Below are 24,781 nucleotides of genomic sequence, written 5' to 3' on the forward strand. Positions count from 1 at the left end.
AAAAACAGCAGATTTCCACCTGTTGGCACAATGAGAACCACGTAGATACAACCAGACAAACTTCTCACCACTTCCTGAGCTGGTTAGTGCTTACAAAGATTCTTATGCACATTCCCGAGTGCCCCTTGTTTCTTGAAAGCCAATAAGAGTCTTGCACATCCATTTCACTAGTGCAAGTCCCATCTCAGGTCAAAGCCATTTGAGAAACCGGCCCATATCTAGGAACGGTTGTTACTTTGGCTTAAGCCTTGCTGCTAAAACTACTAATTTTGTGATTTTAAAAAAACGCCATGTATATTACTGTTTGGATATTTGGATGATTTCTTCAATTTTTAAATTTTGAATACTTTTCTGACTGTGTTAAATGTCTTAACTGAAAATAATTTTTTCCTCATTCTTGGATTCCAATTTATGTATTCTCTGTACTGTATAGCCCAGCTTTCAAATAAGATGACAAATAAGGCCAGATGGTATTAGAAATTATTGAGGTGCCATGAAATTGATTATTTTTGTTACAGTAACAAATGGCAGTTGTTGAATATACAAAAAGGTTTAGAAACAGAAAGTATACAGTACCTTACCATGACAAATTTCCTATTACAAAAAATTCTTTTGAATATCAGCAGATTGGTCATTGGTTAATTTGTCCATGTTTCTGATAATAAAATGTCAGTAGAGTGAAAATAATAGGGTGAATGGAACCTAAAAAAATAATTTTATTTGTCATTTCTTTTCAATTAAAAAAAAACCAGAAGACTCTTTATAACTTACCGTTTCTTGCTCTGAGTTGAGAAGTAGCCTCAGGTTGCCATTGCGTTTCATTCTCAATTTGGCTGTTCTATACCCTTGGAAGGTAATCATATGACCTTTTGTCTGAGTTACTGCTCAACTCCTTTCTGTTACTGGAACATTAGATGGATCCCATTAGAAAACATCACTTAGTACAACAGGTCAACAGCTACATGACTCTTCTGGTTTCTTTTGTGGTATAATCTACTATATCAGCCTTATAGATTTCAGTGCCAGGTAGCAAAACACTTGTATCAACCTAAATACTTACTTTATACAATTATGAGAAATTAGTTAGATGAGTTAGAAATGTTGAGATTGATATGGGGAGTTACAATAAAGGACAGAATCAAAAATGAAACAATCAGAGTTACAGCAAAAGTGTGAGAGATATGTAAGAAAGTACAGGAAATAGGTTGAAGTGATATGGACATATGATGAGAAGAGAAAATCAATATGCAAGCAAAAGAGTGATGGGAATTGATGTACAGGGGGAGAGAAAGCAAGGGAGGCTGAAGCTGAGGTGGATGGATAAAATAAAAGAAGATCTGAAGGAAAAGAGCTTGTCTGCCAAGGTGGTACAGGACTGAAGTGTGCATAGAAGTAGGAAAAGAAGAAGAAGATAGAATTATGATGAATTTCAACTGTCAAAATCGTTTTAGGCTTTTTTTGTATGAAAGTCATCCATCTTCTATAGTGTGCATTGCCATATATGTGTTCTAGGTTTATTTTAGGCTTTGAATCCAACCAGTGGATAAAACAACCTCACATTTTTTCTTAGCTGCAGTTAGTTTTTCTGTTAAGTAGGACCCAGCAAAAGGTTTGTTTATTTTGGTTTTGATTTTGTTCTGACTTTGAATGTTGAATAACGGCCTTTGGTTCCTAGTTGCCTGTTCCAGTCTGATCTCACGGTTTTGTCCATTCCCTGTTCCAGACCATGTCTCACCTTTTGTTTATCATCTCCTGATTTTTCAGTGCTTACAATAATTGTCAGCCTTTTTAGCATGTCCTCAACACCTCCATTCGCTTTAATCCATTTTTTTCCAATTTATTGTCATAGGGTGATAGGGATTACCCTATTAGGAAACTAGCATTAAAAGGGTGGAAACATTAAGGTGATCACTAGCATTAGTCTTGTCACACACTTGCGACTGGAAGGCAGCTAAAGGCCCTGAATAATAGTAGTACCATGTCAGACGAGGGGGTGGTGAGCTACACTGACTTTCTCTCTCAATCCTCTGCAGACCATCTTCGGGAATTCCCACTATTTCCTGGTGCCATTGATGACGTCACTTTCTGGTAACTGCACTATTGATAACATCACTTCTGGTACTAGTGTCATTGATGACTTCACTTCTGGCCAACGAAGGCATCACTTCCAGTTCTGGCACTATGGATGATGTAACTCCCGGTAATAATGACATCACTTCCAGTCCCGATGATGTCACTGCCTGACCCGGCCTTTAAAGCCACCATATTCTCACACTCAAATCAGTTCTGTTTTGGACTCAAACCTGTGAACAACTCAACCAAAATTACCCATTTTCAGCCAGGGCATAATATACGGGTGGCTGCTCCAAACCATTTTGATGTCTGCGGACTGTTATTGTGACAGTGTTTAAGTCATGAAAATTCTGTTGGGCCACACTACAATTTTTCTTTAAGAATACAGACTTATCTAACTTTAACATTAACTGACCTAAAGTACAATATCTGTCCCTCTTTTACTAATGACTAGCAAGACATGCAAACCCATGCACCATTTGCATCACAAACAAAATCAAAAAATGAAAAGCTGCCTCCTGGGGGGGTATTTTTCTTATGTGGACTACTCGTTTAGCCGGATGTAATAGTTTGACGAGATGGCCTGATCCTGGATCTGTCGGTTTTTTGAAACTTTTGTTGGATGTGTTGTCATAGCAGCACATCCAAATCCTCAAACCTGCTCGGAGCAGATTTATTCTATGTAAACAAGGATTAGCTCACACACTTAATCAGTTTCCATGTATGGAATTCATTCAGTCATGGCTTTGCCGTTCATGAATGAGCGACCAATTGATATTGGTGTGCAAATTATAATAAGAGAATTTCATATAGAGACGGTTTTGCACGATCGGCAAGATCCTTTATTGCTCCCGGAGGAAATTCTTTTCGAAAGATACAACTTTAGCTGAGGGGGAATATTGTACCTCAAAGATTTATTAGCACCTTATATTCGAAGTCAAACTAGGTGAAGTCGGGCTCTCACAACCACACAGACAGTATGCATTGCTTTGGGTTTTTTTGCAAGCAGCACTTTTTTATATACTGTAGGCGATGCGGAAAATCTATCTAAAAGTGCAGTTTGCCAGGCAATTTGTAAAGTCTGTTTGGCTCTGAAATATTTCCTTTGGGTTTTCATAGTGTTTCCTGGACACCTGTGTGTGCAGACAATAAAAGAAGCGTTTCATGCCATTGCAGGTACACAGGTAAAAACACCCACAGTTCCATAAAGAATCTTACAATCAGCCTAACATTCTCATTACCCAGGATTTCCAAATGTGATTGGGGCACATGGGACTGATCAGAGTGGAGTTTGATCAAACATTATTTGGAAAATGTACCTCTCCTCCTGATAAATAATCAGACACAGTGTCTTCATCAAATATTTGACCATCGCTAATATCTCATTGGTCAGACACAAGTTCTAGGGATATGACATTCCCTGCAACTGACCCAACAAAAAAAAAAAAATGCCCTCAGAAACAGGGTGATGGGCATTTTGCTGGAGAGCCAACTCTTCTGCTGTGGTTAGGTCTGGACCGCATGGACCTCCACCTGTTTTTTGCTTGTCTGCCTTCCTATTAGCTTTAAAATTTATGTTTTTAATATTATATATGATTCTTTATGTCAAAGATTCTTTAAATACTTATTTTAACATTAACATTATAATAACAATTGCGTGTTATATTTGTATCTTTTGTGAAAATGTTTCTTTGATATTTGGACTTCAGGCTTCATACATTATATAGTTTATGCCTACATTTTGCCATCTACTAGTAGAATATAAAAAACTTTTCTGTTTTAACAATGTGTTTACACAGATTACTGTAGAAACGGAACAGACATGAAATGCGTGTGTTCCAAATAACGATCTGTTATTTCCACTCTAAAACTCCACTTCACTCCCAGATACTCAATCAAGGCATGAGCTGAGAGAAGTTCGTGCACGTTCTAAATTGGTGGGGGGATAGAATAGCCGGCTGCTCCTAGCTTCTCTTTATCAGCACATTTAGAAGACAAAGGACGCTGGCGGAGAGGTGTGAAGGGATTTAAGAAGCGATTTAAGGTGGGACGGAATTACAAGTTTTTTCGTAGGCTCTGGCAATTCTAGTGTTAATCAGTGCGGGCGCACACATTCATCTTGGATGATTAGATCCAGCTAGACTAATCTACTACACGGCTGCGTTTGAAAAACAGACTTATCCCGGATGAGCTTCACCGGCATTAACTCATCCAAGATGAGACATCTGATCTCGGATGATTTAAGAGACGTGCGGAAAATACCCCCCGGTCTGTCTGGATTGGATTCAGATCATTGTGATGCCCTCTGACATCATCATCATCTGACAAAATGCTGCAATACATTTAAAAATTAAGTAAACGAAGAGCCTCGCTACTACCTGCTGCCATGAAAATATATTAGCTATGAACTACCTAAATTGAAACACCAACAGCTCAAGTTTAGATTCAAAAGGCTGTAAGGTGAAAAAAGGACAAGAAGACTGCACACACTCCACTACATGAACACAAAATTATAGAGCTCTCTGGTCCAGCAAACAATTAAAAAAAATGATTTTCTATATATTCATTCTTTCTGCAGCCATCTGGTTACCACAGCAATGGGTCAAGATTGAGATGCCACATAGCTTCAGCATAATACTGATGTCTTATACTCTGCATATTCCTGAAATTGATCAATTTTTTTCCAAATTACTGTGGCAGCTTTTAATGTAGTATATGGTAGCATTCTGTTCATACATCTTAACTAGCTTGTGCTGCATAGCCTTGAATTAGATAAGATTAACCCAGAAGTGTAAGTGTTTTAAAAAAAAATTTATAATGTCAAGATTAAGGGGCTGTTGTCTTTAAGTCGCTAACCTGGAAAGTTCAAACTGCACATGCATACGCATACCCAGCGGTGAACCTGGAACACTACTGGGCCAATTGGTCCAGTCCGTTGTCTGGAAACAGGCTTGAAGCAGCCAGCACAAAAATCATTTACACATACTACAAAAAGCAATATTTTTCTAGGTAGGAATTTACATTGAGCATCTAGTGGAAAATTAGTCAAAATCACTTAAGAAGGTAATTTTTAAATTACTGAGGGAAGCTTATTACTTATTTTCTACAACATCTGGTGTGCCCCACTGGCCCTAATTCAGAAACAAGTATCTGTGCAAGAGCACAGCATCTCCATCTCTCTCTCTCACAAACACACATTGCCTCAATTAATCTTCAGATGGCTTTGGCCTCTTGATGAAAACTAATATCTCTGTAGGAAATTAATATAGATAAGGAGAGAATTCCAAGCAGATCGTACCACTACAGGTAAGCAAACTAGGATCCAAGCTCTGTAAAGCAGCAATGGTATTCATTGCCACACTCTACTGTGCTAGTTAAGGGTTCCATTTTGCATATTGTCAGAATTAGGCATTACTTTACAGTACAAATTACCCAGATAGTCTTATTATCCATGTATATCCACCTTCAAATATAAGGATGTACATTTCTTTGGCTGCTTTTATTGGGAATGTGCTGTATATGTGGTAAGATGACTCGGTTCACCCCAAAAAATTCCTCTGAATTTTTTCAGCTTCAGCTTCTGTGACTATAGTAGCAGAAGCCAGTTTCCCTAGAGTGAGGCCCTGAGAGAAATCTCTGTGAAACAAATAGTGTAATTGGCAGTTTGGGTCAATCACATACAGTCTAGACGATCTCAGACGCATCAATTAGAAGGGCAGGTTTTTTATATAGAAAGAGAGAGAGAGAGCAGGCAAGAGAATCAGAGTAAAAGCTCGGCTGAAACAAGGAATCTTTTACTGATACTTATCTTTGAGACCCCAAATCCAAGTAAGTAAAGATCAAAAAGAAAAAAAAAGTGAACAGCAGATTTAGAAACACACAAGAAGCACTTTGCAGCATGAGAAAAAAAGAATAATAGGTGAAATACAATGCTTGCCCAGTTCTACAGTTACAACAGAAAAGCAACAAGCACAGACTGTTTCATTCATTTAGGCATGTATTATTAAGAGCTAAGACCTAGAATTTCATTTAGTTGAAGAAAGTGCACTTTCTCCTCTTTAGGATTTACCAGGTAGCTAAATCAGTACACACCATAGATTGTTTTTGTTACTGTATATTTGTTTAAAAACAATAAATATCTGTGCTACTTTCTGCTTTTGACTGTTTACTTCTATCCATTCATCTTTTTAACCTGCTTAGTCAAATATAGTATCATGGAGAACTGTAGCCTATCCAGACATCATTTTGAACAAGACAGGAACACTTCTGACACTTTTTTTTGTCATGAGTCAAACTTGTAATTCCTCAATCTGGGCCAATTTACTAACTTAACATAAATGTTTTTGGAAAATTGGAGTATATAATATTATCCAATGAAAGTACCTGTAGACTTATGAACAAGCATATGTTAGACAAATACTTTCAAGCTGAAATATCTAAGTTCCTAAACCTATGAGGTAGTCAAATTGTGTGGTGGTTTATATATATATATATATATATATATAATATATATATATATACACAGTACAATCTCTCTTGACTGGCCTCGCATTAACCGCCTGTTAAAATAAAATAAAATATATATATATTTTTTTAATCCTGAGTTCTTCTTTATATTATATGTATGCACTTCCTTCTTTTCTGGAAGGTGAGAGGGCTCCTACGCTCAAAGTGGTTTCAGTTTACATGAATTGTCCACAGTGCCTTCTTGTTTCTACCTGGTGGCTCCCCTGCTTCTCCCTGGTTACATCAGGCTCCATCCGGACCGTGACTTGGGTTCTTTCCCCAGCGGCCAGGGAGCCCACGCTGGGGCTAAACCAGCCCAACGCCTTCACGACTGCCCCCGTCTTTCGACAGCCAGTCACCTTCAATACCGGTCACTCCAGCTCCGTGATCGCTCAGCTGGAGCGACCACTTTCTTTAGCTCCACCGAGTGTCGGCCAAACACTCATCTGCAGGGGTTGACCTCCAGCTGCCTGCCTTTGTTCCATCAAATCTGCTCTCACTCGCTTGCTCGCTCACTCGCTCTCCTGCACCGGCTTTCCTCTATCTGCTTCCTTCATCATTAACCTCCCATTCTTTCCTGTTCTCCCACTAGCCGCCTCACATTTTTACTTATCACAGGGATGTGGATCAAATGTGACCGGGAACCGATCGGTCACACATACTCGCTAAGCTGCGAGTGTGCCGATTATTTATTTAAAAAGTGGCCTTTTTGACTTGAGCTGTGAACCCGCTACACCGCACTGTCCAGTCATTGTATGAGAAAAAAACCTGTGTGCGTAATCATGGATGAAGCCTTGTGGATATGGTTTATTCAGGAACGTCGAAGAGGTACAGTACATTCCTTAGAAATATTTTTCTACATGAAAATAGGTATGCATCGGATTAACCTGCCAAAACAGCAACCGGCCATGAGTCCAGTCCTGAGGTGGCCAGTCAAGAGGGATTGTACTGTATATATATATATATATATATATATATATATATATATATATATATATATATATATATAAAGCTGATTTATCTCTCTAAATTATAATGCTTTCTCAGGTTTCATCAATTGCAATTGATCTCAAATCCCATACTGCTGACACTTGGAAATAACCAATTAATGCCTGTGTGATGAAGCCCTGTTTGGCAATGTGTGTTACAGTTACATAAAGCTGATCATGGACTTTTTTCCAGTTTTATTTTTGCAACTCTTAAAATAAAATAAATTTTACTTCCATAAAAAACTTTACTTCCAGTTGCCCCACTACCCTGCCCTGGATAAATGGGTTAGGAAGACGGAAGGGTGGAAATGGTTATAGTAATATTTTTTGTTATCTAACATATCAATGTTTATCCAGTAGTATATCGAAGAGAGCATACTTTCCCCCTTAGTTATAAAAAAACAATTGAAGGCATGCAAAAAAAAATTAAAATGTTACCATCTTGCACAAAATGAAAATTCACATTGATGCAGCCATTGCTCTTTTTTAGTCAATTTGTAGGTTTACACAAAATTCACTAAATTAATGTTTACTCTTGAATATTTTTTAACAAAAGGAGTTGTTTTTTCAGAATTAAATGAAAACCAGGACAGGCACAGAACATATTTCTGAGTATATCAGCAAAAATGTCATCAACACTAGAAGACAGGATTAATTTATTAATGGTATTGCCATTTCCTCACCAGTTGCATCATGGCTGTGATGCCTTACGAGGGAAAAGAAAAAACATTTTTTCAATAGAAATTGGCAGAAGAAATGTAAGTCATAAAATAAGCAAATTCGAATCTTTCCTGTCTGTAATTGCAGCCAAATCATAAAACAAATACATAGCTAAAATGCCATTGCACAAACTCTGAAACCAAGAACACTACAACAATACAGACACTCTCTGAGTTTTTTAGGTTTCTATCCAGTCTTGGATAATCAGAAAGTGCATGACTCCTGGTGCCTCATGTATAATGCTTTGTGCAGAATTAACACTAAAACATGTATATGGACAAAACTAGAAATGTGTTTGTACACACAAAAAAGTCAAATGCATAAAAATATGTAAGCAAAGTTGTGCACAGTTTCCCATTATAATTCCCAATGAAAGTGAATTTTAATGCACATGTACGAGCCTATAGCTCCACCAACTCTCCACCCAGAATTATGTCTATTTCAATATGCAAATCAATATAAAGAGACCTTTCTGTTCAATGTTTTGCTAAAAGACAATTGCAAAATCACAGGTAAAAAAGAAGAATTTCAGCAAATGCAAAACGGAGGTCCTGCTTAGTGAAGTGGAGGCAAGGTAAAATGTATTATTTGGTGGTGTAAATAATGATTTAAGCAACAAAAGGAAATTGATGGAGTGGCACAGCATGGCGAAGGCACTCAGAAGTTAAAGTTCAGAAAGTCGCACAGTGCCCGAAACAGAAAAGAAGTGTTAATCAAGTGTAAATAATTTGCATGTTTAGTAAGACAGACAAGCAGGTAGCAGATGCGGTATTACTGTTTATTCAGATAATGTTACAAAAGGTGACCCCCATGCCAGGAACACGAATCCACATGGTGTTGGTGCTGCTATGGCGAGTACAACTTCAGGCACTGGCTACACACATACCCATGCCGGGCAAACTTGTTGATGTATGCTGACGGATGCTGTTCTGGAGTCACAAAATGCAATAGTGGATGCTATAAGAGATGTGGAGAAAGGAATTAAGGAGTATAAATGCTGTACTGTGTGATATTAACCTGAAATTAAATGAATTTTTAAAAAAATAAATGCTGCATCTGATTACCTGTTGTTACATTCTGCTAATTACAGTACAGTTCATTCTAAAGAAGTTTTAACACTGTCTGATTTGGCTGATCATTTGGTGGGTCAGGTTCATCATAGCGCATCTCTTCAGGTACAGGCAAGCCAGGATTGTGTGCCACATTATGCAGCATGCCACATGCTTGCACAATGTGACACACTTTCTGTGCACTATAGAGCAGCACATTAATAGCATGTAAATAATTTCTATTTACAAAACAAATTCATTCTGTGAAGGCACCTTTATAGCAATGTGCGTGCAGTTGAAAGCTCTGTTTACACTGGGAAAACCGAACATTGCTTCAAATTGTACTGTGATGTTTTCTTGTTCAACCACAGGGTAAGGAAATCTTATATATCTGGATGACAAGCCAATAATAGCATCACATATGTCTAGCATGGCGCGAATCACTGATGTCTGAGAAACACCTAATCGGTCAGCCAGTTCACGCTGAAAAGCTCCTGTAGCTAAAAACTTGAGAGTGGACAGAAGTTGCAAAGGAACAGGTAGAGCACATAGTTAGAAATCTAAATCAACTTAGAAGCCAGTCATCATCATGGAATAGGAAATCAGTATGATCTCTAAATATGAATTCTCCACTTGCAATGTGTTCTAACAATGCTAAAGCAGCCATGGTAGTGGGAATAGTTTGACCATTCTGCGCACCATTATATCGTTACAGTGTGATTACAATCAAATACCTTAAATTTGTAAACAATATGCAATTAATTTCAGTTCATTTGATAAAGCCCAAATCATGGATGCAAATCTAAAAGAGAAAGGTAAACCACACAGAAACATTAACACTACTTTGACGCTGGGTCCCACTCATTCACAAAGCCTAAAAACATGCGTATGTGGTTTGAGGCTGCCTTGAAAGTGTGCCTAGCTGTACACCAAGTTTAATTTTTATGCATCTCAATGTGAGCATGGAAACAAGCATACACAATGTTTTTGTGTGTATGCATCGTTTATGCATGAGGCCCCTGATCTTATAGCTCTTTATTCAGTAACATCACAGTTCATGGCCTTTTGGTTGTACTGCATAGTAATGTGCGCAGCAACCGTTCAAAAGTCAAGTCTAAAATGGAAGCGCCCACAAGCAACACAGTGGTGCTATAATAACATGTGTGGTCCCAGGAGGATCAGAGGAGGGCTTGTGCCTCCTCCAGACCGCGAGGGGGCATCCGTCCTGATTATGTTGGGGGCTTGGAAGCCCAACCCTGTAGGGGCCCGTGGCCACTGCCAGGCGGCGCCCAGGTGCCTGAGGAACCCTGGAGCCCAGCACTTCCGCCACACCAGGAAGTGCTGGGGGGAAGACGACAGGGGACACCCGGACGGCTTTCGGGTGCGCAGCCGGCACTTCCGCCACACTGGGGTGTGACTAAGACTGAGTGCCGGGAAGCAGCTGGAGCCCCTCTGGGTTCCTATAAGAGGGGCCGCCTCCCTCCAGTCATTGGTGGATGTCGGGCGGTAGTAGACAGAGCTGGAGAGAGGACTGGAGCCGGCCAGGAGAACGGCACAAGGACTGTGAGGCCTGGACTTTTGGGGGAACGGTGCAGAAGGCACTGGGTAGTGCACTGAAAATATAATTGTAAATATTGTAAATAAAAGTGTGTTGGGTGAACTTACGATGTCCGTCTGTCTGTGTCCGGGTCAGCGTTCACATGTTAAATCATTTTAGCAATTTTAACAGTTGCCTTTAGCATAAAATTAATCTTAAATATAAATTCTCATTCTAAACCATCCAAAAAGACACAAAGCACATCAAATAAACATTATATAAATTAATAAGTTACAAAACAAACAGAATCATAACAATCATAACAAAAATCACACACACTCTATAAAACCTTACCTCATCTAAGAAATACAGAGCTAATAAACTGAAACATTACAGGAAATATGGGCACTTTACATGGCTGTATTTTGAGATTTCGAGCAGTAAATTATAAAGCCAATGCCTAATTGGACAATATTGCAGATATAAAATCACTTAAGAAATGATGCCTAAAAGTCTGTCGCAAATCCTCTGATGAGGAACCCCTATAAATGATCTGTAAAGTGGAGCTTTTCTGCAAGCATAGTGGTGTTCTGAACAATATTCATACACTAGCAAAATACCCGCGCTTCGCAGTGGCGAAGTACTGCCTTAAAATTTTTATTAAGAAGAAAATTAAACCTTTTTAAACTGAGGGAAATATACTAATAATTAGTTGTTAAGGATCTCTTTGTATACCACATTGTCAGTTCAGCCCTCTGGTTGTAATATGACCAAGCTGTGCGCTGAGCTCACTCTTGAGTATGTAACGTACAGTTGGCCATGTGAAAAGTAATCTTGTCTCAAATCTCACAGTTTGCTGTCATAATCAGTTTGACTTTCATGGTTTGATTCAATTACGACAGTATTTGCAGGACTTGTGTTGAAGTGACTTTCGGCATCTGTCAAACATTGTAAGCATACAACCATTTTCATCGATAACTTCGCATCCAGCTTTTGAGAGTTTAAATATTCATAAACATCAAAATGTCAATTACTGAAATCGTCACCTGTGAATCTAAGATGTTTAAGAGGCATTGGCGGTTGACGAAAGGTGTAAAATATTTGGCTATTTTGGTACACTTGAAAGCGACAACCGAACAATTCAGCCATCAACTCACATGCAGAACCATAGGTGAAGGGCTTAAGCATTTCACTCTTACAGTGCTCCAGTGTAGTATAATTATCTCCTGTACCATCATCTGTCCACAACTTAAACCTGTCCCAGTCATTCAATACATAAGACACAATGTTCCTCCGGATATCAAGAGTGAGCCTGATATGGCCGTGCAATATGTAACAAAGAGAATGGAATAGGCAGGTGCCATCTCTGGGCATAGAAACCACTCTAAGTGACAGTTCTTTGATCGATGGTGATCACCTCGATAGACATGATAATGGGGGTACGATTGGAACGATAAAGGAAATGGGTTTTTGAACAATGTAAACTTATTCTAAAATACCTACACAACTATAATCGTAATAAACAAACAATAAAACAGCGGAGAAGCTGTGGATTAAATAAAAAGACTGTAGTTATCAGCAGGGAGACGTGAATCCCGTGGCGAAGCAAGGAAGGGAATGTAGAGACCGGAGCGACGGACGGCCTTATATAGGCAGGCAGCCAACAGCGTGGGGCGTTGGGATGGGGACCCAACGCCGCCTCACACGGTGACCGAGCTGCAGGCTATGGACATATATATGTACGTGAGTAGGATTCAGTTAGCGTTGGGAACCCGCGTACCAAATTTCTTGAAGATGGGTCCATAAGTAACAAAGACCGTTGGAAAGTTCAATATGGCAGCCGACAGTGGCATCATACCACCGAAATAAGTATGTACATTGGTTTCGGTTAGCGCAGGGAAGCCGCCTACCCAATTTCGTAAAGATGGGGACATAAATAAGAAAGCTCAACATGGCGAACGTGGTCGACCGTTATGACCGTTTCACGTAGAATTTCGAAATGAAACCTGCTTAACTTTTGTAAGTAAACTGTAAGGAATGAGCCTGGCAAATTTCAGCCTCCTACCTACACGGGAAATTGGGGAATTAGTGATGTTGGAAAGTTCAATATGGTGGTCGACACTGGCGTCATACCACCGAAATAAGTACGTACATCAGTTTCAGTTAGCGCAGGGAGGCCGCCTACCAAATTTCATGAAGATGGGGCCATAAATAAGAAAGTTCAACATGGCGAACATTGCCGACCGTTATGACTGTTACGTGTAGAATTTAGAAATGAAACCTGCTTAACTTTTGTAAGTAAGCTGTAAGGAATGAGCCTGCCAAATTTCAGCCTTCCACTTACATAGGAAATTGGAGAATTAGTGACGTTGGAAAGTTCAATATGGTGGTCGACACTGGCGTCATACCACCGAAATAAGTACGTATATCGGTTTTGGTTAGTGCAGGGAAACCGCCTACCAAATTTCATGAAGATGGGGCCATAAATTAGAAAGTTCAACATGGCGAACGTTGTCAATCGTTATGATCGTTATGTGTAGAATTTAGAAATGAAACCTGCTTAACTTTTGTAAGTAAGCTGTAAGGAATGAGCCTGCCAAATTTCAGCCTTCTACCTACACAGGAAGTTGGAGAATTAGTGATGAGTGATCAGTGAGTCAGTCAATCAGTCAGTGAGGGCTTTGCCTTTTATTAGTATAGATGAACTGAAATTAAGCTCAATTTAGTGTTAGGGTCACATCACCAGAATGGCCAGTCTTCCTTTTCTCTTTTCTTTTTTAATGACCTAATTGAGATGGGTTGTATTTCAGGGACATCTGGTTTCTCTTCTTGGTATGTCTGATGTGTGGGTGGTAAGATTAAAATAACTGTTGGGTGAGACAAGGCCCCATAGCAAATAAATATTATTTTATACATTGCTATTCAAAGCATATAGTATGGTCATAATGATCCTTGCGTTAAAATCAAGAACAAAGAGTAAATCAATTGGTGGTGTTATGATAAGTGTATTTTATGAAGTCTTTCTTTTGTCTTTTTTTGAATGTCTTTTGGACTTTTGGTCTAACCTGTGGGTTTTTTTTTCATTTTGGCATTTTTCTATTGCTATTTCTGGAAGACATACATTTTTTTACCTTCTTCATCACTGGATTGTTGTCAGCGCCAGTGTTTTTAACAAGATGTTACATTTTACACAGTATGTAACTCAGGGCTAAAAAATCTAAAATTCAAGGCTCAATTTTAAAAACAGGACTGAAAAAATACTAAGCGCATCTCACTAACACAAGGCAAGCCTGGCTTCCAAAACTCAAGAAGCAGGTTTTGTGGCCTACACAAAGAGAATGGGATTAAGTTTATATCTCTCAAAAAGCAAACAGAAAATGCAAAACTCATGGCACAATTAACACAAAGGAGTTTATTAACAAAAAGACTTCATAAACAATACAATAGTAAAAGTATCAAAAGGTTGCTTACAAGAGACAAATCTAAATGGAAGAAAATCAACTTTGTATCCCAAAATTTAAATACAAGAAGTTACAGAGAAAGCTGAAAAACCTTCAAAAATGAGGGAGTCTAAAAGAAGAGTAGAAAGCATAATGCCTCATCACTAGTGCTAAGGCATCTCAAAGCTTAAATCATCTGAACTTGGTCATCACATGCAGTGTCAGGGAGCTCCACACCCTTGAGCTCAATATATACAGAACAAGAAAAACATTTAATAAATTAAATATACATAACAATAACACAATAATTAAATACCCAAAACACAATAAAAAATAACGGAAACTGGCAAAATGTATACATGTAAAAATAGCCCACCACAATTATCAGGAAACAGCAGAATGAACAAATGCAACAAATAAAACAGAGACAAGGGATAGACCCGAGATTGAACCATAACAATTTAAAGTAAAACTAATAAAAGAGAACTTTATTCATTTCGCGTTATATAAAACGTAATTCCGTTTGAGAAATATTGCTGCAAATCATGCTGCTGTGTTCCAAGATATTTAGATTTTTAAGGCTGATTTTCAATACCCTTTTCACGTGGAAAGAACAAACTATACTTATTTCAGCAATACTTACCTTCATAACACATGGCAGTGAAGGTAAATATCAACGGAAATAGCAAACAGTTATACTGGGTGGTCCAGATCTAATTGTGCAGATCCAGATCGTCTGGATGACTTTGATTTATGCGGGGACGATTCCAGTTCGGCGCAAAGACAATTCTTCATGTCGTCAGTTCGCACATGTCTCGATGGCCTGGGATTTTTCGGGTGATTTTCTATGTAATAAACGTAATAAGTTATAGCGTAATGAAAATTGCATAATTAGATCTGGACCACCCTATATATAAGGAGAATTTTCTTCAAGAACATTTGAGCACAAGTTGTAGATCTGGTTGGTGTTTTATCAAAAAAATGAATTTTAGTGAATCACAAGCAAAATTAGATTGCCCCTGCATAATGTCTGTGATGCCTTTTCATGTGTTTCTCAAAACTTTCTTAAGTAACCACTTTCTAAAGTAGTAATCCTGCCCCTGAAGTCGCCTACAAAAAGCATCATAAGTCGATTGAAAATGCAGTCAATTGGCAATAATATCATTATGTGTTTTTGTTTTTAGTCCTTCAGTTGAATGAAATAAACTTGTAAAATGTAGCTTATAGAAATGGTGCTTAGTGTGATTATTTCTCAAATATACTGTATATTATACTTTATTTTATTGTATTATATTACATATAATGAAGGCATCCACATGAAGACAGAGGAAGCTCATTTTCCATATAGCTGTGTGTGCACCTTGCTTTCCACCATGCTGTGGGTTTGCTGGTGTGCTGGGTTGTATTGTTCTTTGGCGACTCTTTACGAGTTTGTTATGGATTTGAACCGGCATGCACAAAGTGAATACCCACTATCACATAGTAGCCATCCAAAACTAAACTCCTTATTTCTTGCCTGTTGATAAACTGTTGAATTGGCTCATTAAAGATGCTGTGGGTACTACCTGGGCACCTTGACACAATATTCATAAAAAGACCTTAGCTGCAAAATCACTACTAGGTTAAATGGAGAGAACCGGCAGGTGTAACAAGGCTCCAAGTGGCATATGAATGGGTACCAGCTGCAGCCCACTGCTTTAATTTAAACAATGTGTAAGGGCTGGGTTTGTGAGCTGGTGATTAAAGACTCCGAAGGATATTCTTCAGCGTCAACTTTCTTTATTGCAGCAATATTTTCTCAGTCCATATGTATCAACCCCCTGGTTCCCATCTTTCCATTTTTTCTTCCTTCTTCTCCACCTAACTAATTGCAACGTAACAAAGGTTTCTGTGAATGTAAAGCTACTTGCAATCTTAAAACACTGATTCTTCATAACTTTTAAGGAACATAGAAAACCTAACTTATGAATTTACATATGTTAACAGTATAAATTATTCAAATTAATGTAATCATTTATCTATAAAATGTCATACTATAAATAATGTAAAGAAATTCCTCATGAAAATATAATCCTGATATAAATTTTAATTTTCAAAAAGTTCAGAGAGCTGTCATAATGTGAGTGCAACATGATATGTTTGGTGTCTGTGGCCTGTGGAAATGGTCCACAAACAAGGAAACCATTTAAGGAACACTTCACGATTAAGCACTGGGTGTTGGAGCATATTGTTATTTTAGTTACGATGGGGTTTGAGAAATACTCATAAATTAACGATCAATCAATCAGATTTTACAACGCACCTAGCTTTATGATGCTTTCAGGAAACACAGCCCTGCTGAACAAGGATTCAAAACAGGTTAACCTAGTAATTTTCTGAACCCACACGTTCTTATATAGATAAGTGGTGTCAGAGTTCATCCCAGCATCCCAAGACAATACCATTCCAATGCAAGTACATCACAAGCCCATCAGTGTACAGTATACTGTATAAGGCCGAAACCTTTAAACTAAGAGTCTGCTAAGTTAATCTACTAATTTTCTTTCCTATACAGACACATGGCAATAGAGTTCATCCCAGTATCACAAAACAATATCATACAAGCACATCACAATTTATCAGTTTACGGTATGTACTGTAGGGCTGAAAAGTTTAAACTAGACTGTCTTCTTGTGCCTGAAGAAATTACAGTCACAGCATAAAACTGCTAGGATCTAATAGCAAACTGCAACTTGTGTAATTAAACTCTGAAGTATAAGGATCCTATTACCTTTCACTCATCCCACAAAAATCTCCCATTGCCAATGCGTACAGCACCTTTATTTTCTCTCTTTAAATCACCTTTTTTTTTTTTTTAAATATTATCTACATTAATATTTTATTGTAGTTGGAAAATTTGAATGTAAACAACATGACAAAAGACAGTATAGGACCAAAATACTACACCATATGATATCATTATGACCCACCACCTCCATGACACTGTGGATGTGTCATTAATAAATCAGTCTTTAGTGTCATTTTATTTTATGTGCCAGAAACATTTTAGAAGTAAAATAAATTAATGAAATAAAAATGCTCAAAAAGGAATACATGAATCCCCTGGGTGAATGCAGCTTATAGGTGAACTTAAGCCATCACTAGCTTTATTGAAAGGTGATGCTGTTAGTTGCTCTGATTCTGTTTATAAAGGAAGATCCCACCAACTGGCATTTCATTCTGCTTACTATTTTTACAGAAATTACCTCTTTGTTTTTTTATATATTGTTCTTTGAAATCTTTTAAACACAATTCTCTCCTGTTTTATTGTAGTGCTGTGGCTTAATTTGTACTCATTTATAGGTGTTGGGTAGGGAAGGAACCGACATCTAGCCATTGAGGTTCAGGTGAGTGAAGCAATCCCATAAAGCCTTTATGCATTTGCTACTTTTGTAATGCTGTAGTGTTAGGTCCTGAGAAATCTTTTAGTATTATATGTTGTTTCCTTCATTTTGTTTTCCAGTATCTATTAATCAACCAGTTGATTTCTTTGTTTAGTTACACAGTTTTAACAGGTATCATGACCATGGAAGCAAAAACTGAGTGAAGACATACTGGAATGCATCTATTTCATTATTATTAAACAATATTGTACCATATTAAGAACCCAGCCACGGGGGATGCACAAAACAGTGTGTTTCTTCGTGCCGGTCCCAAGCCCGGAAAAATGGGGATGGTTACGTCAGGAAGGGCATCCGGTGTAAAATTTTGGCAAATCAATATGTGGACAGATGATCCGCTGTGGCAACCCCTAATGGGAGCAGCAGAAAGAAGAAGAAGAAGATTGTACCATATTAATTTTTATGTAAGTACAAATGGGCAACATTTTATATACCTTTCATAAATAAAACAAGTTATAGCAATTGTGCTCTACCTCTATTCCAATTATTTACTTGCTCTAAAGTTGGAATGCAGATACTGCTTTATTTCTATTTGTGCAGCAGTATGGGGAACACAGCTGGCATTCAGAAGAAAAATACAGTTCTTTTTTCATGTTCTATTTCAAAGAAACCTCAGGAGGCTTAATTAGAAGTAAAACGCACTGTGTTGATAAACTGCATAACCTGTTGCAGTCTTTATGACACATTGTAAGTGCTATGCACCATTAATTTCTTTTAATTTGTAGACTGTATGCTAACAAAGTGCTTTGTGCTAAGATAACACTACACTGCTCTAGGCTTGCATGGATGAATATTTTTATTTGCAACTGAACTAAAGTTTAAATAGTAACAAAAGGTAACCTAATTTATTAAATAACACACACAAATTATACTTTCTTGGTAAAGAATAAAATAAAACCAACATTCAGTGACTGATTGTGAAAAAGGTAATTGCACATTGAGTTCTACCATATGATTTAACATGGAAACTGAATTCATTCTCACTACATGAACTTAGGGGATCAGAGCCTAGTACAGTCAGGAGAAAAGCAAGTCAGAGTGCACACTCACTTACACTGGGCCAGTCCTACTATATCTTCTCCAAATGAGCCACTCATTAGATTATAAAGTATTCCAAATAATACATACTGCATTTTTTCAGTGAAACTTTCATCATTATAGTACCATAAAATGGATATAAAGATATTTCCAAACCACAATTAACAAAATCACTCCTCAGTAACAAATATATTTTACAAAATGAGAAAATTTAGGAACATTGCCAGTCTACACAGGAGTTGCTTTCTACTAAATTCTCAGCAGGATCTGACAGTATAATACAGCAAACATCAAGAAGCTAAAGGTGTCTATGGAAACTACTGTTCTTCAAAATAATTATTCATAGCTTTCCTTTGCAAAACAACAGTTGAAGGAATCGCAAAACTTCTGTTGCAATGTTTGGAGAGATGAGTCAAATCTGAAATTGGTAGGCCATAAATTAAAATATCATCTTGGGGGAAAAATAAGCTCTAACTTTTGACAAAGAAAATCTCAAACCAGCCATCAAGAATTGTTGTCTAAGGACCTGGAAGTCTTGCTAGTGTTGAATCTAAGATATATAAGATTGTTATGAAAGTAAATGTGAGATCTTTGGTCTAGAATCTGAAGTTAAGGCAACAAAAAAAGGACAAGGATCCAAAAGAAATCAGCAAATGTACAGTATGATAGAATGTCTAAAATGAATGATGTTCAAAATCTTTGAATGTCCAAAACCCTTAGAGATGCCATGACTTTGTACCTATTCTTGAGATCCTTTTCCCACCCTCAGATGGGATGAATATATTATGCCCTACGAATCAGCGGCGAATGTTTCAAGTGACCAACATTACTAGCCACAACAACATGCATAGAGTGTACTAACAGAAGCAAATATAAGAATGGGATTAAAGTTATTATTATAATTCCAGAAAAATACACACAACAATATAATCAACCATTTACAAAGTCCCACGCTGCAGTGTACATCCCTACACATGAATTACAATACAAAGCACTCAATATATAATATACTAGCAAAATACCCGCGCTTCGCAGCGGAGAAGTAGTATGTTAAAGAAGTTATGAAAAAGAAAAGGAAACATTTTAAAAATAACATAACATGATTGTCAATGTAATTGTTTTGTGACTGTTATGAGTGTTGCTGTCATCAAGGATTTGATTATCATTATTTCTTTCAATCAGGTTCGTATTTGGAGGATGTGTTGTTTTGAAGTTACATTCCGTGTTTGTCAACCGTTGGAAAGATAACAGGTTTCATTCATCAAAGTGTTCACTAAATCCAAATCGGTACTCGTGAATCTAAGATGTTTAACAGGTATTCCCGGTATTAAGTTGTGGATTTGCCTGCGAATATTTAGCGGCAGCGTGTCTATGAACTTAATTTAAGCTTAAGCTTTACACCTTGCTTTCCTATTGATATGTCTACAAAGGCTTGTTCAGATTCAGAGGGTTGTTCCTTTCTTACTGCATCAATAAACAGCTCGTCTTCCTCTTTATCTGAGACATCACACACTGCATGCATGGGTTTACCTTTCCCAGTCCTGCAAACTTTAACGAAATGGTTCAATTTACCACATTTTTTACACTGTCTTCCTTTAGCTGGACATTGACTTTTTCCACCGTGTGCTTTGTTTCCGCAGTAGCTGCACTTATGAATATGCTTGTATGTGTCACTCGCTTCATATTCTTTTGCTGCCTTCCCAATTGTGTAATGCGTTTTTTGTTTAGCGCGCTTTGGAGCTCTTGCTTGTTGTCTGCGTACTGTGTTCACAGTTAGTTCACGCCGCTCGAAGTACATGCATCGAAGGTTCTCAGCTGTCCTTGTGCTATCTCATGTGATCTTACGATGTTCTCTCGAACTTTCGTTGAGTTTGTGCCAAACACTATTCTATCCCTGACCATCTCATCTTCGTTTGCATAAGCACAGTCCTTCGCCAGCAATTTTAACTCCGTTACAAAGTGATCAAAAGTGTCGTTTATACCTTGCGTCTTCTCATTAAACTTGTATGTCGCAAATATCGTATTCGTCTTAGGCATGACAAACGCCTCAAGACGGTCATAATAAGTTTTCAGTATCTTGGCTTCCTCCTGGGTGAGAGTCCATGTGTTAAAAATGTCTCTTCCTTTTTCCCCAGTCCACAGGAGCAGGTAGCTACATTTCTCACTCTCGTCTTTGCCTTTTAGTGGGCCAGAAAACATCAGCTCCACGTGCTGTTGGAACTTTTTCCATTCTCCCAGCAGGTTAAGAGAATCCCAATCAATTCGTGGCGAGGGAACTCCAACAAAATCCATGACTGTCCTCTATTCTGACACCATGTCTTGTTTTCACAAATTGTGAAAAATGAAATGATGGTGAGACTTTCTTTTAAAGTATGCAGGGGAACTTTATTTATTACAGCTCTTAAATTCACGGCATCCGTGCTTTAAATTAACGTCCATAATAGTAACCTTGAGGTCCCTTTTTCTGATGCCTTCCTAATGACATAGGTTCCTAAACCATGCCTGATAATAATACATTTCAATGACATATAAATATTACAGTAATCACCTCGATAGACATCTCACCACCCAAATCGCTACTCGTGAATCTAAGATGTTTAAAAGGCATATTTAGCAGCAGCGTGTCTATTGGATTGCTGCTGTCGGACGGCATTATATGGGCAGGCACTCAATTACGTGGGAGCGTAGGTATGGGGGACACAATATAGGCAGGCAGCCAACTACGTGGGAGGCGTGGTGATGGGGGACGCAACTCCGCCTCACACGGAGACTGAGCTGCAGGGTATGGCCGTATATATGTACGTAAGTAGGATTCAGTTATGACCATTACACGTAGAAAGCTGTAAGGAATGAGTCTGCCAAAAGCAACCTTCTACCTACACGGGAAGTTGGAGAATTAGTGATGAGTGAGTGAGTAATGAGTCAGTCAGTCAGTCTGTCAGTCAGTGAGGGCTTTGCCTTTTATTAGTATAGATGGAACAGTAATCATACTCAAAACTATAACAAATGCCCACAAAGTAGCAATAATTTAAAAAAATCTATATCCTTGCCCTTGCAGAGTTCTAGTCCTAGGGAACACATTAAATGTACAATGAAGCAGTGCCATGAGACTGGCTCATTCCATTGTTTGTAGCTGTGACTCCATGCTCAGCAGGAACATCTTTTTTGTTTCTAAATCTCTGTACCAATGCTTTGCACTTTTTAACCTCCATGAAGAACACATCTTCTGTTAATACTTCACATGGTTGCATATGTTTTATTTCTTGTGGCGGTGTGATTGAGAGCTCCTAGAAGCCTTGTTTTGGATTGTAGCTTCAGTACATGGCTAATAATGCCTGCAAATTAGCCATATTGTGCTGTGTTGCCAGCACAACAAGATCAGTGTTATATATCCAGTGGCAGTAATACTAATATTCTCATTATGATCAGCTAATGTACCCCTCAAATGAAAATACTGAAAAAAATTTTTTTTTTTTGTTTTTTTTAACACATGCAGGGTAGAAGGCTGGGTTACTGATCGGGTCATCAAATCACGCATGCCCAAAATAGTATGCATGCATGAAAGTTCTGAGCATGGCTGCTACAGGTCTATTATGTCATGCTAGCCTCACAAAGCATCATGGCACACTGAGAAAAAATGTTCACCTAAGCCTGCCATAAGGCAAGTATACAAAAATATATTTAGTGAACAAGTTCACCAGTGAAAACAGCCTAGTGGCTGTGGAAAACGATTCATTGAATTTTGCCGATCAACACTAGTCTTTATTATTTATAGAAACAATGAAAGGTACAAACAGACACTGACACCAAATAAACCTTACTAAACACGTGTTTCTAAACAGTAATGGCAGCATAAATCCCAGTCCTTTTTTCATATCTTATTTTTAACCACTTTACATCTTCTCTTTAGATTATCTTCCTTCTAATACTCTGATTTTAGCCTCATGTGTTTTATTAGACATTGTTTAAAGTAGCTGTTTGTACTCCCTTATAAGGTATTTTTTAGCATATGAATTCAGTATAAATGTCATAATATCACCATTAAGCATGTTGATTGATCTGGTGACCAAGATGATGCTATTCCCAAGTTAAGACTAGAGCCCACTTACACCCCACATTCAGAGCTTCACCTCTGCCTATTTGGGCAACCATGACATATTAAGATTCTACATTAGCCTGATATAGATCACCCTTTTTAGTCCAAAACACGGCTTCTTAATTTAGAGCAATACTCACTGGCTCTGGAAAGTTAATGGGCATTTTCCTAGCTTGGTATCATGCCATTTTTGAGCTGTTGATTCATGTGAACTGCAATCCTGATTTGTATACCCTGTGATTGCCTGAAGATAAAAATATAAACTTAGTCTTGATGTGGAAATCTTGGAATATAATGTTAATATCATATTGCAACACGTTTTTACTCTTATGATTAAATACTCCCTTATTAAATAAGGAACAATCTATAACGTTACAAGGACTAAACATCAACAGTGTTGAGAACTCGGAAACCCATCTTGTCTATTTAAAATTTATTTTTGCACTCTAAATATATATATCATTATGTTTAATGTTCATACATTAAAGATTTCAATTTCATTTTCACATACTAATAGGTTTTTCAAAACACACACAATCAACTTAATGTGCAAAGAACCTTTCCCAGAATGAAATGGTGCTTTGTCAGCCAAGGGTTTCACAAGGAATTTCAAAACCCAGTAAAGAAACATAAAATATCATTAAATAACCAAGGAAAATATTTACTTAGAATCTTTGTTTTGTTCCAAATGACTACACAACAGTTTCTGAAACTGTCTATGAAGAGTTCATACTTGTCTTCTACTCTAACCGTGAGTGTTACTACTGTTTCCTGTTTTACATATGCACCTGATATTTTTGAAAGTTTGGATTTATGTGTTGGATACAATTAGTGCCAAAACCAAGGTTATTACTAATGAGTTTTGGGGTTTGGGGTCATGTCCTCAACCACTACAATTTCTCCTAACTGTCTCCATGCTATTCCGGGATAGAAGTATTAGTTATGACTAAAAGCCATGCATCAGTTGGGAGTATTGTCATGCTACACCTTTGTCCACACCTCCCCACTCAGCCACACCTTCTTTGTCATGATCACTCCATCACATCCAGCTTGCCCTAATCTTGTTTCTCAGCATGTGTTGCATAGCGATACTTGTCATGGTTTAGCTAGGCAAAGGTTGAGTGTGTGTGTGTGTGTGAGTGAGGGTGTATGTGTGATTATCCATGCCTCTGGTATGGAGGTCCTTCAGTGAATGCTTTTCATCCTTTTAGTCTCTTGCTTACAAATGGACCTCATTTCCCTTTTTTGACCGCAGTTTTTGCAGTTGTCTTTGTTTCTTTCTCCTTTATTTCTGTAACCAGGCCCACCTGATATGAATTCTGACCTTTAGACTCATGAGATTACGCCTCCGTCATGTTTTGTTGTTGTTGTTTTTGTTTGCTTTCTCCAATTACTGACTTCCGGCCTACTCCTTGCTAAATTTTGATCTGTTTTTGTTTTTTGCTTCAGACTTTAGCACCTGCTGAGGTGTGACTCACCATATAATTGTATTGTCCACATTTCTCTTTCTTTTGTCTACTGTCCTCTATTCTTGTATACATGAGGTGAATGTGTGGGCATAAGAAGAGAACAGATATGGCCATGAGCAGAATAACCCTCAAGCCATCTAAGATAGCTACTCAGAAGATGTGTTATTCTTCAGTGAGACATTCAGATGATGAAGGCAGCTAGGTTAATACACTTACATGTTATCGTAATGTTAAGCAGGGTCTGAGACTATACAGATGCTGACACTAGGCTTCTTTTTGCAAACATTACCATGTATCCTATGCTTAATTACAATGTCCATCTCTGAAGGCCTTTTCATAAGACATACTGGAAAAGAACTTTCAAACAACATACTGTCTCTGTGTACAGTTACTTTAGAAATTGAAACAATAGAATGAATAGTTG

This window comes from Polypterus senegalus, chromosome 9 (genome assembly GCF_016835505.1).
Source record: "Polypterus senegalus isolate Bchr_013 chromosome 9, ASM1683550v1, whole genome shotgun sequence".
In the NCBI taxonomy this organism is placed as follows: domain Eukaryota; kingdom Metazoa; phylum Chordata; class Cladistia; order Polypteriformes; family Polypteridae; genus Polypterus; species Polypterus senegalus.